The sequence below is a fragment of the Phyllostomus hastatus genome, unplaced genomic scaffold (assembly GCF_019186645.2).
Source record: "Phyllostomus hastatus isolate PE091 unplaced genomic scaffold, TTU_PhHast_1.1 phas_contig_948, whole genome shotgun sequence".
In the NCBI taxonomy this organism is placed as follows: domain Eukaryota; kingdom Metazoa; phylum Chordata; class Mammalia; order Chiroptera; family Phyllostomidae; genus Phyllostomus; species Phyllostomus hastatus.
This window is the reverse complement of record NW_025333993.1, coordinates 8,205,035-8,222,900: the sequence shown is the minus strand read 5'-3', so window position 1 is coordinate 8,222,900 and position 17,866 is coordinate 8,205,035. Positions and strand designations below refer to the sequence as shown.

At 55.8% G+C, this 17,866-nt stretch overlaps 1 long non-coding RNA gene across 1 annotated transcript; it reads right to left on the bottom strand.

The window, feature by feature from the left end:
* Positions 1 to 6,030: 6,030 nt before the first annotated feature.
* Positions 6,031 to 7,933, bottom strand: LOC123827905. The gene is made up of 3 exons (XR_006787380.1): positions 7,866 to 7,933; positions 6,576 to 6,792; positions 6,031 to 6,225 (listed from the first exon to the last, which is right to left on the bottom strand). It is a non-coding gene; the product is annotated as an uncharacterized LOC123827905 (long non-coding RNA).
* Between the last annotated feature and the right edge of the window lie 9,933 nt (positions 7,934 to 17,866).

Here is a 17,866-nt window from a genome sequence, read left to right as displayed (position 1 = left end):
TAAAGGACTGTTAACCCAGATTTTTATCTTGTTCCAGACACCTCTTGTGATCCTGTTCAAAACAGATTCGTGCCCAGGGGCAGTTGATCAAAGTTATTTATGAGCTTTTTCTGCAGGTACTATGGACCCCCTCCCACCCCTCCTCCTCCTCCTTCTCCTAAACTTCTACCTAAACTTCTAACAGGAGGATCCGGAGCAATCAGGCCCCGCCCACACTGCTGGTGGGGATGCAGAGTGGGCAGCCACCTTGGAACACAGTTTGGCAGATCCTCAGACAGGTAAACAGGAAGCTACCGCATGACCCAGCAGTTCTTCTCCCGGGTGTGCACCCAGGAGAACTGGAAATGCGTGTCCACACAGAAGCTGGTGCACGAAGGTTCCTAGCGTCATTAAGTCGTGAAGCTAAAGAGTGGAGTAACCCAAGTGCTCATCAGACGGTGAAGGGGGAAACCAGACATGTATCCGCACAATGGAATGTTATCCAGCCATGAAAAGCAATACGTACTAACCCACGTTACAACATGGATGAATCTAGAAACGTTACACTAAATTCAAGAAGCCACTCAGAAAAGGCTCTTTGTTATTCCATTTATATGAAATGTCCAGAAAAGGCAAATCCATAAAGACAGAAAGTAGATTAGCAGTTGCCAGGGGCTGGGGGAGGAGGGGAGGGCAGGGAATGGCTTATAAAGGGTACAGGGTCACCGTTGGGGGCAAAGAAGATGATGTAACATTGGATTGTGGCGACGGTTGTGCAACTGCATGAATATAGTAAGAATCACTCATCGCACTTCAAAGGGTGACTTTGATGCTCTGTGGGTGAGGTCTCGAGGCAGCTGCTATTTTGAATACGAGAATGTGAGGAGGGCCGGAAGGGGCAGATGAAGTGCGCGACACTGTGGAGTTGGCAGCTCTGAAGACAGGAGCACAGGGGAGCGGCACCAGCTTTGGAAACACAGCTCCCAGCCGACCTGGCGCTGGGTGGGTCCCCGCTGTGTCATCGCCCTCAGGACAGGAGGCTCTTTCCTTGGGCCTTACCCTAAGCCTCGCACAGCGCAGACACAGGGCGGGGAGGAAGGAACGCCCGGGAAAACAGAAACCTACGTGCCCACAGAGCCGCCACCCCAGCCGGTCGCCGCTGAGCTAAGAGAGGCAAGGGCAAGTTCAACCTCAGGCGGGTGGTGAGGCCAGTTTCCTGTAACTGACTTGCCCATGCAGTCGGTCGTTTCCAAGACACAGAGACGCTCGGTCTCTCAGGGACGTTGGGTCCCCTACTCTGTCTGTCTCCTCTGTCTCCCCAGGCAGCAAAGACCTTGACATTTTTTCTTAGTTGTCTGTGTGAATCCAATAACAACAACACTAATAATAATAATAATACTGATTTCATCGGGGTAGCTCCTAAATAGTTCATGGGTGGATACACAAACTAGCTCCCGTTATCCTCAGGAACAGGCATTATTACTCTTGTCTTAGAACTGAGGCGCAAAGAAAGAGAATGATTTTCCCACCAGCCAACAGCCAGCAGCCAAAGCAGAACACCAGCCATGCTGGTCAAAGTGGGGTGATGACCTGCAGGAAGAGCTGACCCTCCCCCTGAGCAGCGGCCGGCAGGGCACTCTCAGACCCCCGGGGCCAGTGCTCCTGAAGTATCATCAGAGCAAAACGACAGGGGATCTCAGTAGACAAGATGAGCACTGTGCCTTATATCTAGGTGCCCAGGGACCTTGCCCTGTCGGAGGTGACAGTACCCAGTAATAAAATGTCAGATTCTCCTCCCACTAAGAAAACAAAATTTTATAGCAACTGCCATCTTGGTCGTGCCGTATAAGCTTAAGAAGGGCGGGCACTGGGCCTTGTTGCCCCCACTGATGCCACCAACAAGCACCAAGCCCCGGGGGCCCCTCCCAAGGAGGGGAGAGAGAAAGTGGGCTGTCAGCACTCCGGGGGGACACTGAGCACACGTGCTGCTGAGGTGTGACTGCGGATGATGGGGGAGGGGGCAGCGGGTGAAACCAGGGGGTGACCTGCTCTGCGCCGCTGTGAAGAAAACAGGGACACGATTCCTCAAGGCCCTTCGGGAGTGGGTACCTGTCTCTCCTTGTCCGCCTGTGGCCGTGGGCTGGAAGACCCCCCCTGCTGCCTGAGTTGGCATCGGTCTAACTGGACAGCCTTCCCTTCCCGCGGACTCCCGGGAGCTGGTGTGGGCCAGAGTTTCGGAAACCCGGGGGGGAAAGGGGCCAGCACCGGCCCGGCGCTGCTGTCCTGCACCCCCCCGCCCACCGCGGTGGCGCCAGGGGCAGGCAGACTCCGGAAGCGGCTCGGGGTCCGCGAGCAGACGGGTGGGTGAGGCGGACGAGGCACACGCAGGCAGTGGGCTGTGACTCGGCAGCAAGGAGAATGAGCTCCTGGCGTTTGCGACAACACAGATGGACCCAGAGGGTGTTGTGTTCAGGGACATTCATCAGCCAGGCAGAGAAAGACAAATGCTGTATGACTTTACTTATGCGTGGAATCCATTAAAGGGAACAAGCAAACAAAACGACGTAGAAACAGACCCGCAGACACAGAGAACAAGCTGATGGCTGACAGCGGTGGGAGGACGGGGGAAATGACGAAATAGTAACGGACAACACAAACTGCCACTGTGAACAAAATATAGTAACAATTTTTAAAAAGAAAAATGAGGCCCTGGCTGGCGTAGCTCAGTGGATTGAGCGCGGGCTGCAAACCAAAGTGTCGCGGGTTCGACCCCCACTCAGGGCACATGCCTGGGTTGCCGGCCACGGCCCCCAGCAACCGCACATTGATGTTTCTCTCTCTCTCTCTCTCTCTCTCCCCTCCCTTCCCTCTCTCTAAAAATAAATAAATAAAATCTTAAAAAAAAAGAAAAAAGAAAAAAAAAGAAAAAAGGAGCTGCTCTCAGCGATCCCTTTTACGAAACGGCAGGAGGGGCGCACAACTCAGTTAGTACAACGCACCACCGCCCATTCATTCTCTCCCCCTTACGCGCCCGTGGTGCCGGCCACGGCGGTCACCGAACAGACAGGAGCACGGGGCTCGGGGCGCCGCACGTGGTTCCGGTTCTGAGCACCTGCCTCTCGCACGCCCTGCGGCCCAGTCCCGCACCCGCGCGCGAGCGCCGATCCACCAGCCTATTCATCTGCCAGGTGGGGAGCTCCGCTGCACGGCTCCCCGTCGCTTCCTGCTTTGCTCCGCGGATGCAGGGCGCCGTGCGCGCAGGCCCTCGCGGAATGCTTATTAGATGAACCAAAGGCATTTCCGCACTTTCCGGCAAATTATAGACATCCTAAAGCGTTATTTTAGAGGGAAACCAAAGCGCTGCATTTCCGAGTGGTTTATTACTATTTTTACAAAGAATGAGCTGTTCCAAAGACTGCTCAGTCGAATAACCCCTGAAATAACTCCATCCTCAGTTTCTGTTTTGTTACCTCCTGTAAAATGAATAAAAATAGACACTCTTTTTGTTGTTGTTGTTGTTGTTGTTATTTGAGTACAGAACTTTTTCCTTACCCAAGGTTCATTCTTAAAATTTACTCTTCAAAGTCCCTGTAATTTTTTTTTTAGAGTCTGTGATGCATTTAAAATCAGAAGGCTAGCGTTATAAATCGGGTTTGGGGGGCCAATATGGTCGCTCGGCCTTTCCAAGTTCAGAAAGCAAGCTCACTGGCTGTTGCGTCTCTCTGAGCTCTTTCACGGTCGCTGACACCCCCCCCCCTCCCCGGGTGCTTCTATGTGAGGCTCACCCGTTGCAAGTAACCAAGGCCCCTGGCGCCAGTCCAAACGGGAGAGACTTTAAGGGAAGGGTGTAGGGTGTCTCTTGGTCACCAGAGGCAGAAATGCCACCAGCCCTGGGGAAGGTCCCAGCATCTGGATCTCAATGGCTGTCCTGAAGCCAGGCTGTCACCGTGGGCACCTTGAGGCCGGCAGAGGAAGGGGGTGGGTGCCGAGGGAAATGGGGGTGCGCACCTCCGAGCGTGTGCAGCCCGTGCGTTTTCCGTGATCTCGCGTTGTTCACACGTCTCCCTCGGTCGGGAGCGCAAACCGCCCCTCCTGTCCCGGCGGCCGCAGTCTCCTGGGCGCCTGCAGAAGGCGGGCAGGTGTGGTCCAAATTCCCGTTCTGTCCTTCACCATCTCTGTGGCCGGGGGCGGGGGGGGGGGGATCCTGCTGCATAGAAAGGTGCAATAAAGACGTGGCGAGGGAGCTAGAAACCGCGTCCAAGCTCTGCCTGGCACAGGGGGACTCAGCGCGGAGGGATCGGCCTCAGCGCGGAGGGATTCGGCCACCCCTCTCAGTCCTGGGTCTCCCTCCGCTTCTGCATTAAAATCTTCTCCCATCGGGGGGACGGGTGCTCAGACGTCCCCCTCTGGACAGCTTCCAGGGAAGGAACACCGGGCAGGGCTGCACGTAGGGACCAGCGAGCTACTGTGCTCGTCGTCAGTTCTTCTCCGGACAGAGGGACGGAGGACGCAACCTGGGGATTCCGCTGGTACCGCTCCCCGTGTCCTTCCTCGGGGACGGCTTTTAACCGCGGCGACGGGCTCCTTCTCCTTCTTTGTTTCGACCCCGTTAGTGGGAGCCACATGCTGCGTGCCTGAAACACTCCGTAGAAGGAGGGGAGCCGGGCCTGCCACCCCACAATGTGTGTCTGTGGGCTATGGATTACTTTACACTGGTGGCTTTTTCAAACCCTACCTGAGGACATCGTTTTTTCATTGCTTTTTAGAGAGAGAAGCTGGGGAACAGAGAAACACCAACTGGTTGTCTCCCGTGTGCCCCCGGATCCAGGGTTCAAACCCTCCACCCTTCGGTTACGGGGCGACACTCCAACCAACCGAGCCACACCAGCCAGGGCTACACTGGCCATTGGTAAGGGACACAAGACTCAGGAAAAACCTTGGGCTTTCGCCCAGCCCGCCAGGGGAATTCAGCTAGGGCCCCAGCCGCCGGAACCACTCCCAACCCACGGCCAGGTGGAGGGAGAGCAAGGCGGGGAAACACTGCCACCCAGTGGTGGGAGGCAGACTTTCAAACCGCGGCTCCTTGCTTCGCAGGGGGGCAGGGCCCATGTCCCTTTGCAGAAGGGGAAGGAGAGGAGAGGTGTGAGCGCCCGTGTGTGGTCAGGTTCCTACCATCTTCCATCAGACAGACAGGTGTGGGCAGAAGGGTCAAAACATACTGCACGGCTCGGCTTGCTTAACAACACCCCAGAAGGAAGGGCTTCGGATGAAACCTGGGGGTGCACGCGCCTCCCTCCCTCTGGGCCAAGCAGCGGGCCCCTGGGTCTCGGTCAGGGACCTGGTGACAGCAGTCCTGGGTTTCAGGCCACGTTGATGCAAACTCGCTGTCGGGTCTCTGGGCTCCCCAGGAGCCGGTGGGTGGGGGTGGGGGGACTGTGGTGGAATCGGGGGCTGACAGCTGTCTCTCCGAGACCCCCGGGGTGGGGGCTGGGGGGCACCGACCCCTCTCCAGGTCTCGGAAGACCTCGTGGCGCCGCAGCTGCGGGTGCGAACACACGGAGGATGGGTTGTGAAGCAGAACGTTCAAACCCCCTGCAAACCGGGAGCCGGTGTGACAGGTCGCACCCCCTGCGGGCGCTGCACTGGCGCTCAGGGGTGCTGGCACCCTGCGCCGCTGCAGCAGGTCTCACGTGACCCCGAGGGCGGGAGGAGGCAGACGCGCACTGTGCGTCCCTGTGCGTCCCTGTGCCCCGGTGACGGCGCAGTGACGGCGGAGGAACGCGCGGTGTGGGCTGCCGTGAGAGGTGCTGGGGTGCAGAGCAGTGCGCGGCCGTGCACAGGTGTGTGGGCCCCGGCTTCAGCTATTTCGGATACACGCACCAAGACGCGGAGTTGCTGGGGCACGTGGTAATGCTGCGCTTACTTTTTTTTTGAGGAATCACCAAGCTGCTTTCCATTCACGTCCTCTGTCCTCTTTATTTTTAAGCAAAACAACATTGTTTGTCTTACGTGACAGAAAAGTCCAGCCACAGCGTGGATGGGCCTGGAGAACGCTATGCTCAGTGAAGTAAGCCAGTGAGAGCGAGACAAACCCCGCGTGACCTCACTCCTGGGGGGACTCTAGTGAACTCGCCGCACTGACTGGGAAATGGGGCAGACTCACGGGCGGAGAGCAGCTGGCAGCTCGTGGCGGGGCTGCGCACGAAGGTGAAGGACTCGTGGGCTTGGGCCACTGCGTGGTGACTGCTGGGGGGAGGGGAGAGGGGGCTACATGGTAATGAGAAAATACAGGAAAGATTAAAGAATAAACGCCAAGGAGAGAGAACTAAGAAGAAGTTTGGGGTGGAGCCCACACGGGGCTCGCGCGGCACCCCTGTGCTCGGCCTCCCGCCGTCTCTCACACCTGCCCGCCTCCACCTGCGCATCTGTTTCCAGCTCTGCAGGGCGGCGGGAGGGTTGCAGGCGCCCGCAAGTCCTCCAGGAGAGGAAGACTCCCTCCCGCGCTGGACGCTGACCCTCCCCCCGAGTCTCAAGTCCCCTCCTGCTCATTCCCACGGGTCTGGCCAGGACTCCCAATCCCCTTTGCCTGGACTCACCTCCGAGGAGCGCCGCCCGCAGGGGGCCAGCCCTGGGTATCCAGAGGGTTCTGACTCCGCTTATCTGTGCAGCGTGGAGGCGCGGCGGCAGCCAGACTGGGACGGGCGGCTGGGCCAGAAATGCCACGGGCTGTCCCCCCAGACCGCGGCCTCAGGGCCCTGTGGTCTAGGGCTTCTGGTAGCGAGTGAAAGCTTTGAATTCCTGGAGGCTGATCACCTGCCAAAAAACCCCTTTACAGGTGAATGTGCACGAAGAAAGGGCTTGGGCTCCTTGGGTATGCGATCCGCTCTCCTAAGGAGCCAGCGGCGTCGAAAAAGGCTTGTGAAGGGCCCACGGCCCGTGGGCCCCGGGGAGAGATCGGGTGATGGCTTCGCCCTAAAGCTTCCTGTAGAATGGATGCACTTCACAGGCAAGCCCTGCAAGAAAGCAAGGCTCGCCGAAACGGCACCGCTGCCCGCTCGGGCAGGACTAAAGGGCAGGGCGAGCCCTGTTAAAGAGCCCGCGGGTCACCGTGGAAGTTTCACAGGCGGGGGAGGGCCGGGGTGGGGGAGGGCAGCCGGTGCAGGCGTTTGGGAAAGATGCTGCCACCGATTTGTTGAGGACAAAGGCCGTCGGAAAAATCCAGGGCGGACAAATCAAGTTCTGGAGGGTTTAGCGATTTGGAAATCTGAATTGCTAAACCTCTGTTTTAAAAACATTAATTAAATATTGCCGTTGAACTGGCAAAGATAATTGTGTCATTTATTAAATAAAGAACTTACTATTGAACATTACATTTTTTTAATATGATAAATGGAGGGCGTAAGACTCAGCCGGCCGAGCCACCTGAAAGGAACTCACAGAGACGAAGCTGCCCCCCCGCCCCCGCTCCCCGCCCCCAGTAACTGTACCTGGTGATTTTTCCAGCCTTCAGCCACCAGCCAGCACCGTCTCCCCCCATCCCCACCCCCCCTCACCACCTCCCTCCCTGCAGGACATGCTGCCTTTCTTAGAATGTGGGAAAGGAAAGGAAAGGAGACAGCAGGAGGAAAACGACACCCCTTTCCAGCTGGGCCAGGAGGCGGCCCCTTTAATCCAGGCTCCTATCCACTCAGGGGGCAGAGCCTCGGGCAGAGGGGGGTGAGGTCCCGGGGCTGTGCTGGAGGGGGGCCCAGGTGACCGTCACACAATGGCCTTACTTCTACATTTGCCAGAAGCTGAAACAGTTGGGGAGGAGTTGAATTTTGGGAGGGTGGAAACTTTCAGTCTAAATTTTTTTAAAGCATTGAAATAAATGGAGCAACACCCACCCCAGTCCGATCCTCCTTGAATCAAGGGAGCGGGCTAATCAGCGGTTTGTCGTCGATGCCAACACCTGTTAGCAAAGAATATATTTTTTAGGCATGTGCTTCCAATATCCCATTACACTAACTATATTAATAAATGTAGCCCTGGCTGGCGTAGCTCAGTGGATTGAGCATGGGCTGCGAACCAAAGTGTCGCAGGTTCGATTCCCAGTCAGGGCACATGCCTGGGTTGCAGGCCACGGCCCCCAGCAACCGCACATTGATGTTTCCCTCTCTCTCTCTCTCTCCCCCTCCCTCTCTCTAAAAATAAATAAATAAATAAAATCTTTTTAAAAAGTTAAAAAAGTAAATAAATGTTAACCACTAATTTACATCTGCACATATTTTATTTGTAAATTTTATGTATTAGTGAGAGAATATCACACTCCTAAAAACTACACAAGAAATATGAGTGCTGATACCAAAATCCGTCTGAATACTCGTGTGTATTTACTTCCTCCGCCCAGAGGGTGGAGGGCCGGCCCCAGCAGGGAGCCGCAGACCACCGGGGATGGAGGGTCATCGAGCCTCTGAAATGGACGAGCACACCGTCACCTCCTTCCGTCCTGGGTGCAGGAGCACTGTCCCCCATCGGACAGGCGCCGAGGCTCCCAGGGTGCTGCGCCCAGCACAGCTGCAGGGCCCTAGACTTCGGGGTAGCAACCCCCACCTCTCAGGAGGCAGAGGGTGCCCAGCGCCGCGTGGTGGACCGCCGCACCACCAGGGGGCGCACAGTCCTCCTAACTGGCGCCCGCCCCCCCGCCACCCCCCGACCCCGCGACTGCCCTCTCCAGACGCCCTCAGCCCGTACCCGCCACAGCACCTGGGTACCAGCCCCCCACCTCCCCCCGAGCATCTCTAGGGCTCCCGGTTCTTCGGTGCCCCAGCCCCTCATCGCCGACCCACACTTTGCTCCCTCCTCACTCAGATAGCGCGCACCGTTTTGCCCAGGTATTTGAGGAAAGAATAAGCATTATACGTGGGGAGTGCTAATTCCGTATCGATGTAAATGCTTTTAATTATTTTTTTATGCTTATGCATTAAAAGTATAACTCTAGAAAGCAATTAACAATATCCGCATGCAAAATAATACCCCGGAATATGATGATGGGTTTCATTTATAAATATAAATAAAGAATTGAATTAAAAATTTACAACAAAATTTTTTGCCTGAAAGTTTGGGCCAAAATAGGGTCTGCATTATACAGCAAAACACGCTGCCTTTCCCCTGGTGTACTTCTCGCCCTGGGCTCCCCCCCACGCTCTTCCCTTTGTCCGGAGTGTTATCTCCAACCTTTTTTTTTTAAACCAATTAAACTTCATCCTTCAGCTGTGCCTTCAACCTGGCCACGCCTCCCTCCGCACCCTCCCAGCCCCCGCTCAGGGTTGGGCACGCCCCCACCTGCTCCTAGCAGGACGTGGACCTCCGTCCTGTCCGAGGCCTCCCGGGAGCGTGGCTCCATTCGGGCACGGGCTGCATGGCCTGTCCCCCGGTGTCCCCAGCTCTGGTGCAGAGGCTGGTACACCAGCCAGTCTCAGGGCATCTGTTCAGTACATGCACCCACTGTGGGAGAGGTTAAGTTCACAGACGCTGGAGCCGGCCTGTCCAGCCGCCCCTCCAGGGCTCTGCCGCTCTCCCGCTGAGTGTCCTTGGGCAAACCACTCACCCTCTCTGGTCCAGTCTCCTCATCTTCAGTGCGGGCGCTGGTAGCAGCGTTTGCCTGCAGGGGCAGTATAGGAGTCACAGGGGTCAGTATATGTTTCCTGCTTGCAAGAGGGCAGGGCATTCAGTCCGCACTGAGAGTTTACTGTCAGAGCTTCAGGACATTCAGTCGGCTCACCCACACGGGGAGGGTAGGAGACTTGCTGTGAGGGCGACAGTAGGTGGCTGGGATGGAAGGGCGAGGGTGACAAGGTGGGTGGAGAGTCCTCCCAGGAAAACCAGGGGTTCCCCAGGATGAGCTTCTCAGCCAGGAGTGCCGTGGAGGGCAGGAAGTTTCCAGAAACTCACTTATTTTTCACGAGTCTGTGGCATCTTTATTTTGGCTCCTTCTTTCCCCGCTTGGCGCCCTGTCCCCAGGACCCACCCGAGGAAGCTGCCCTGGGCACCTAGTCACTATTGCGGACATCGTCGCCGTGAGAAAATGTGCATTTCCAGTTCCGGCCTCCTGGTTCGGCGACACGTGGGTCAGAACAGCAGGTGCCGCCAGTTCCACGAAAGCACAGTGGCTTCTCTCGCGACCAAGCGTCCGGATGGAGTGGACGCTGTGGGCCTGCCCCGGAGGCGCCCCTAGCTCTCCGGACTCGTGTCGCCGGGCAGTAAACCCCGACCCGGACTCTCCAGCCCCATTCCCAGCATGCCGCCGGAGAGGAGTCACCTGCTGGGGGGTCAGGTCTGGGGTTTCGTGTCCAGGGGGAAATGACTTCAAGTGTCTGGGCAAGGTTATCACGGCTCAAGGAACAGCGGAGGACGGGGACCTTTTCCGGGTGCTGGAGGCCGCCTGCCTGAGCTCACGGTGACCTTGGCTGATTCCTCGAGCAGTGGAAACGCCCGGGTGAGATGTCAGCTGTGGAGTCCACTTGGCTGCTCAAACAATTGAATCAGGCGGGCAGGGAGGCTGGCAGACAGCAAACACGGGCCGGGCACCCGGGCTAGGTGCCCCGGGACGAGGCTGGAGGCGGCGCTTCCACCGGGGCCCGGAGCCGTCGGACTGGGGTGCTGCCACTCTCGGGGGCGATTGGACCCCCCTGACTCCCAGTCTGCTCACCTTGGACATGGGGAGAGGGTCGCTAGCTCCCTCCTAGGGGCCCGAAAGGACGGAACGCGACAGCCGCTTGTGTCTTAGCCGTCAGTGTCGCTGCCGCCATTGGGATTCACGAGCAGCTGAGACAACCCTGCCGAGGGAGGGAAAGGGCGAGTCGGCTTGGCCTTCAGCCGGGCCTTTTCGGTTTGGGGACAGTAGCCGCCAGCTTGGGCGAGGACGAAGCAGAGGGAGCGCCAAACTGCTTTGTGTGACAAATTCACAGGCACTTGGGGCTCGAGTGGGAACAGGGAGCGGGCAGGACTCAGGGCGAGGCAGGATGGGAGGACAGGGCCTTGTTGTGAGTAGCAGGTCTTGGGCCGGGGGTGACCTGAAGCCCTCAAAAATCTGTAGGAGGAATATTCGAATTTTGAGCATTTCTCCCCGCTGTGGCTCTGATGTAACCAGCCCCCAACCTGCCGCCCCTCGTCAGCCCTGAACCTTCTCCCACGCTGTGAAGCCGAGGGTCCAGGTTCCCTCGGACAGTCCCGAGGTTCGCACCCGCTTCCCCAGCTCAGTGACACTTGCTCTCAAAGCTGTCTGAGTCTGGGCTGTGCATCACATCCTAACTGCGCCAGCCACCCTCCGCAAGCTGGTGTGTTTGCGACGCCGAGGGACAGAGGCTGGCCTCACCCGGACTGCTGGGGAGGAGAGAGGAGCGGGTGGACCCGGGGCGGAGGCAGGGCAGACACAGCTCTCCGGGCCAGAGGGGACTGGGAGACACGGCTGGGGGCCCGGGGCAGAGGCGGGGCCGCCCTCCGTGCCCCGCTGGGGCTCCTGGACACTTCCGTTTTTAGGGAGAACTCGGACATGAGGAGTATCCAGCAACTAGCATGCGGGTTAGACTGATCGCATGTTAGGTAAGTTTACCGAAATACACAGATTCCATCCACCCCAGAAGTGCCCTGTGTCCCTTTGCCAGCGACTTCACGCCGTGCGGGCCACCGATCTGGTTTCTCTCCGTGTGGTTCTGGCTTGGAAAGGGCGTCACAGAAATGACGCCGCGAAGCAGGTAGCCCTTGGGCCTGGCCTCTTCCGTTTTTCACGATGAACTGGAGATCCCTCCAGACCGCCGACGAGTCCCTATCCGGGCCCGTTTCATCACCGCGCTCTGCTCCGCTGGGTGGGCGGACCACGCTTCGTTTGTCCAGGCCCGGGTTCGGGGACGCTCGGGCGGTCTTCCACAACGGCTGCATCTCACAAACCAGCATTCCCGTGTGACTTGCGCCCCTCGTAAGACACACATACAGGTTTCATTTCAATACGGCTGAGAAAGAAATTGTACCTCAGGGGTTCCTAACCTTTTCGGAGCCTCGGGTCCCTTGGCCGGTCTGGCACCCTGTGCTCTGAATTTCATGAGTAAAATGAAGTACACGGGACCTCAAAGAAAGCCCATTATACTGAAATGCAACCGGGGTCACATGTTGAGAAGGAATGTGCAGTTGAAAAGAACTGCAAGAGCAGATGGAGTCACAGGTGTGTTCCTTTACCCGCACATTCAATGAGGTCCGGAGGCAGGTCGGTGACCGCCGCAACTGTGAAGAATGGATGGGTAAAACTGAGATAACTTATGTCTGCAGTGAGATGCAAAAACATTGATTTTTTTTTTTTTTGGAGGTAGTATCCCGGTTACAATAACTATTGCCTTTTCCCCCCTCACCCATCATGGAAGGAAATGCTAAGTTTCAATTTGAGGTTCCTGAATACAAAACTACGATCTTCCCACAGGAACCTGGGGAACCTCTCCGGGTGTGTTCTGGGGGCTCTGATTAGGGCACCTTGCTAGTCGGCTCATCCGCCTTGTGTTGTTGCTACAACCTTGAAGGGGACAGGGGACAAAAGCTTTGGCTGACTTCCATTGCCTCAGAGAGGAGGACCCGGCTCCTTCCTCTGCTGACTCGCCTCTGTTGACTGTGCGTGAGCCACCTGTTCGGAGCGGGGACGCGACCCCTGGCCGTTTCTGTGACTTCGGAAGCCACTGAGCTCACAGCAGTGTAACCGCGACGCCTTCCAGTCCCGTCAGGAAGAACGTGGACAGAGCCCCTGTGTCCCGGGAGAGGCGAAACGTCCACCTTTATCTTGACCTAGGAGGCCCGCTGCCTGAATTTATAGCAGGGCGCACACACTTCAAGCTAAGCAAAAAAAAAAAAAAAAAAGAAAGCAAGAACTGTCAAGTCAGAGGTGGAAAAACACAGCCCATGTTTTGTGAGCTCCGTGTTTTGCTGTTGAAACGTGAGCCGGTTGGTTGGCTCTGGGAAAGTCCGCCTTCCTGGTTTGGCTGGCAGCGGGCTCGCTCGGCCGTGAGGGTATCAAATGCTCCTCACTCGCCCGGCGGGGTCCTCTCGGACGGAATGCGGGTGCGGGTGCCAGAGACACGCACCGCCGCGCCTTCACGACCACTCGGATGCACAAGGAAGAACACGTACATTCAAAAATTTAAAACTTCCTCCAAATACGGGTGCTTTGAGATTTACCTCTTCACCCTTTTTCTTACTTCTCCCCCCAAATCTCGGACTTCCCCCCTTCCTGCCATGCGCCTAGCCGGCCGGTGGGGCTACAGGCTCCCTATTCACTCCCCCGCTATCAACGTTCCTATGGTTAAAGTCCACCTTAATTCTATTTCCATCAAACGTCTCAGGTGGATTGACTTCCGGGACCTGTCAAAGGTTCTCGCCCCGAAAAATAGGTTTCTCGTTTGATCTGGGCTGCCATAAAATTTCTGTGGGAACCAAGTTTTTTTTTGAAAGATCTTACATTTTATTTATTTACTGACGTACTTACTTACTTATTTTTATCTTCACCCAAAAGCTTTCTTTTCTCATTGCTTTTATTTTTTTTAATTATTTTATTTTTTTAAAGATGTAAATTTTTTTAAAAGATTTTATTTATTTATTTTTAGAGAGGGAAGGGAGGGAGAAACAGAGAGAGAGAAACATCAATGTGCAGTTGCTGGGGGCCGTGACCTGCAACCCAGGCATGTGCCCTGACTGGGAATCAAACCTGCGATGCTTTGTTTCTCAGCCTGCGCTCAATCCACTGAGCTATGCCAGCCAGGAAGGGAACCAAGTTTTTATTTCCCAGATAGATACAGAACATGAAGTGCAAACCTCTTTGGAGTGGTAGCTCATGGAGCCAAGTTCACACAAGCATACCGATGGGGGTCCTGAGAGCAGTCTTCCCAGGCATGGAAGAGCAGGCGACATTCCTGCAGAGCCCAGGGCCCTGGGGCTGACTGGCTGCCTGCGTTGTTTGGGAGACAGGACAGAGGGGTCTGTCCATCTGACACCCCCCTGCCTTCCAGTGCGTGGCTGGGCTCGGGCAGGGGAGGCCTTGCCTTGGTGGGGCCGCGGGTTCGTTCGTACCGACTTCTTGTTTGGCCCCAAGTAACTTCGCAAAGGCAGGGCAGGGGTCACTGCCCAAGGCCGGGAGCGAGGGCTGGAGGTGTTAAAGGACAACGTGTCCAAACACACCCAGACGCCAAGTGTAAGGGAGGGCTGGGCCTGCCCTTGGCGTATCTGGGGTTGTGTTGGCGGGCAAAGCTGTGTGTTAATAAACGCCGGGAGAGGCGCCCGTGACATCCAGGGACCCTAAGGAACTTAAAAAAAAACCCAACAAAGCTCTTTCATTTTCAGACGTGGTCAGTACCCTTCCCGAGCGGTGCCACGCTGGTGTCAGCAGCACCAGCTAAGCCTCAGCGGAGGGGAGTCTGGGCAGTGATCTCGGACTTGCTGAACACAGAGGCCACGGGGCGCCCTGAGCACCTGGGGAAGGGTAGGCAGGGGTGGGGTTTGAAGACGTCAATCTCATAGACTGGGGGCTGGGAACCCGGGGAGACGGGGAGACGCTGGCCAGAGGGGAGCGACTTCCAGCTGTAAGCTCGGTGAGTCCATGTGCCGTGTGGTGACACAGGCGATAGTTCTGTGTCATGCACTTGAAAGTCGCGAAGAGGGCTGACCTGAAACATTCTCAGCGCGGTCCCAGAGAAAGGTGACTGTGGGAGGGGGTGGTGGCGCTCACTGACCTGACTGCGGTCATTTCACGACAGGCACATGCGCCTAGTCAGCACACTGTCCACCTGGGGCTAACCCAGGCTCCATGTCCACTCTGTCTCGACAGAGCTGGAGAGAACGGTGCACAGAGCCCCACTTCCTGACGGTCACGGGCCGTGACTGGGATTGTCATGTTGCACAAGGCCTGAACGTGACCGGCAGCCCTCACGGTGCTGCAGGTGGAGACGGGGTCCGGGCTCTCGGTGGTCGCGAACCAAGAATTGAGCCGACCACACAGACACAGAGAAGCGAAGCAAGCGAGAGACAGTTCCTGGCGTCCTAACTGGTAAGTCCTCTGAGGAACAGGAGGCAGCCGAAAGCCAGGACAGCCCCGGAGCCGACACTGACTGTCAGCACACCCAGGGGAGCGAGGGGGACCCGACAACCAGGACCCAGTGAATGAGGGAGACCAATCCCGCAGCGGCCCGTGCCTCCCTGCAGCGGAAGGGGTCGGGCGCAAGGAGAAACAGTGCGATGCAGTGAGAGAGGAGAGAGCGCATCCTTCCAGTGCGTCAGGGATCTCCTCAAATGTTCCACACCAATTCTTTCTTTGCTCCTAGTAGCTAATCCCTTCCCTACTCCCAGCCCTCGGCCCAATCATCAGGAGTTGAGAGAAAAAGAGAAAAAGGGACAGGGGCTCTAATGATCACACAGAAAGTGTCAGGGATCACATCTTACCAATGAATCATTATGTCATAATGAAAATTACACTGAACTATTTAATTCCAAAGTAAACACATACAGGGCCCGGCAGAGGTAGGGCCTGCTTGCGTGCGGTTGGTAGGGTAATAGCATGGGTGTCATAATTTATGGTTTTAATTTGAGCATTTCACCTAAAATGTCACACGGTGTGCTTGAGTGTGCTGTCGTTATGTTACAGAGTGACATGCTTACAATTTTGTAATAACAAGGGGTATTATTTGTGCTGAGCCCTGTATCTTAAATATTCCAAAGTAAACACAGATCTTACAAATTCCAAGGTCAAAATCACCCCAAGTCACAACATCCTCATTTCTTCCAGGAACCAGAGGGACAGTAGGATCAGCTTTGGTTCTCTCGGCTTCGCCACCCCAAGGGGCAGAGGGGCAGGCCACCTCTGGCCAGGGAAGGGCCTTCTTCTCTCGAACGGTGACAGGCTTTACAGGGATCTTACTTAAGCCTCTACGCTCGGGGAGGAAACCATGGTGCTAATTCTTATCAGTTGTCACAGCACGATTCTCGGAAGTCAGGATGCAGACAGGCGACAGCTGCAGCGTCTCCGGGTTTCCTCTGCTAGCTCCTGCCTCGGTGGGGGATGTTTCAGAAACAACTGCACACAAGGGTCCAGCAGTGTCATTGAATCCAGCTCGGTTCCCCGTCGTGTCACTCTGCGGCATCCCTGTTTCTAGCTCCAGGACAGTCGCCCCCTCCCGGGGTCTCTGAGGGTCTCTTTCAACACAGGATCTTACACATTGAACTAACACATTTTGCACAGCAAAGCGGACCGTCAACAAAATGGAAAGACAGCCCACAGAATGGGAGAACAGATTCACCGATACATCTGACAAGAGGTTAATATCCAAAATTGATGAAGAGCTTATAAAACTCAACACCAAAAACACATACAATCCAATTAAAAATGGGCAAAAGACCTGAAGAGACACTTCTCCAAAGAGGACACACAGAGGGCCAATAGACGTATGAAACGATGCTCAATGTCACCAATCATCAGAGAGATGCCAATGAAAACTACCGTGAGATAGCACCTCACACCCATCGGAACGGCCGTCATCAGTCAGTCAACAAACAACAAGCGCTGGCGAGGACGTGGAGAAAAGGGAACCCCAGTGCACTGTTGGTGGGAACGCAGACGGGTGGAAAGCAGTATGGAGATACCTGAAAAAATTGAAAATGGAACTGCCTCATGACCCAGCAATTCCAATTCTGGGCATTGACCCAAAGACATGGGAAACACTAATTTGAAAGAACACAAGCACCCCTGTGTTCATTGCAGCATTATTTACAGTCACCAAGATGTGGAAGCAGCCCAAGTGTCCATCAGTAGACGAGTGGGTAAAACAACTGTGGGACATTTACACAATGGAATACTTCTCAGCCGTAAACTTTACCCTTTGCAACAGCATGGATGGACCCAGAGAACATTATGTTAAATGAAATGAGCCAGTCAGAGAAAGACAAATACCATGTGATGTCACTCATGTGTGGAATCCAATGAACAAACGGAGCGAACAAGCAAAACAGAGACAGACCCCTAGACGGACAGCAGGCTGACAGTTCTGGGTGCGGGTGGGGGTGAGGGTTTGGAAGGACCGAGAAAGAAGGAAAAAGGACTCATGGACGTGGGCAACAGTGTGGGGATTGTGGGGGGAGGGGTACAGGGTGATAAATGGCAATGGAAAAATACAATAAGCCCTGGCTGGCATAGCTCAGTGGATTGAGCGCGGGCTGCGAACCAGGCATCGCAGGTTCGATTCCCAGTCAGGGCACATGCCTGGGTTGCAGACCACGGCCCCCAGCAACTGCACATTGATGTTTCTGTCTCTCTTGCTCTCTCTTTCTCCCTCCCTTCCCTCTCTAAAAATAAATAAATAAAATTCTAAAAAAAGAAAAATACAATAAATAATAAAATAAGATCTTATGAGTAAAGAAATCTCTTTATGGTGGCGAGTGCCAAACTTCTGCTGACTAAGGAGAGCTAGACAGGCCGTCTTCAAGGTCGTGGCACTGTTCGTGTTCTGAGAGGCTCTGGGCTTCGTCCTGAGCACTTGCAGCGAGTGTGGCGGCGCTGGCCTGGCAGGACGCAGCTGCTTGGAGAGGGGCAGGTGAGCGTTCAGGTGCTCGACCTGGGGCCAGGTCGGGGCCCCTCGGGGCCCCTTCCGTTTCAGTGCTGGGAGCCCTTCGCTGCCTTTCGTTCTGCCGGACTGCGTGGAAGAGCAGCCTGCTCCCGCCGCTGCCCCAGCAACAGCTCCAAGTGGACGAGGACGTGAACCCTGTCTGTGGCAACCTCTCCTGCCACAGGCTGATGGAAGGGTCTCCGAGTACTTGAGACGGTAGTGCAGGAAGGATCAAGAGAAGGAGTTATCGTGCCACATACATCCCTAATCAATACTATCAT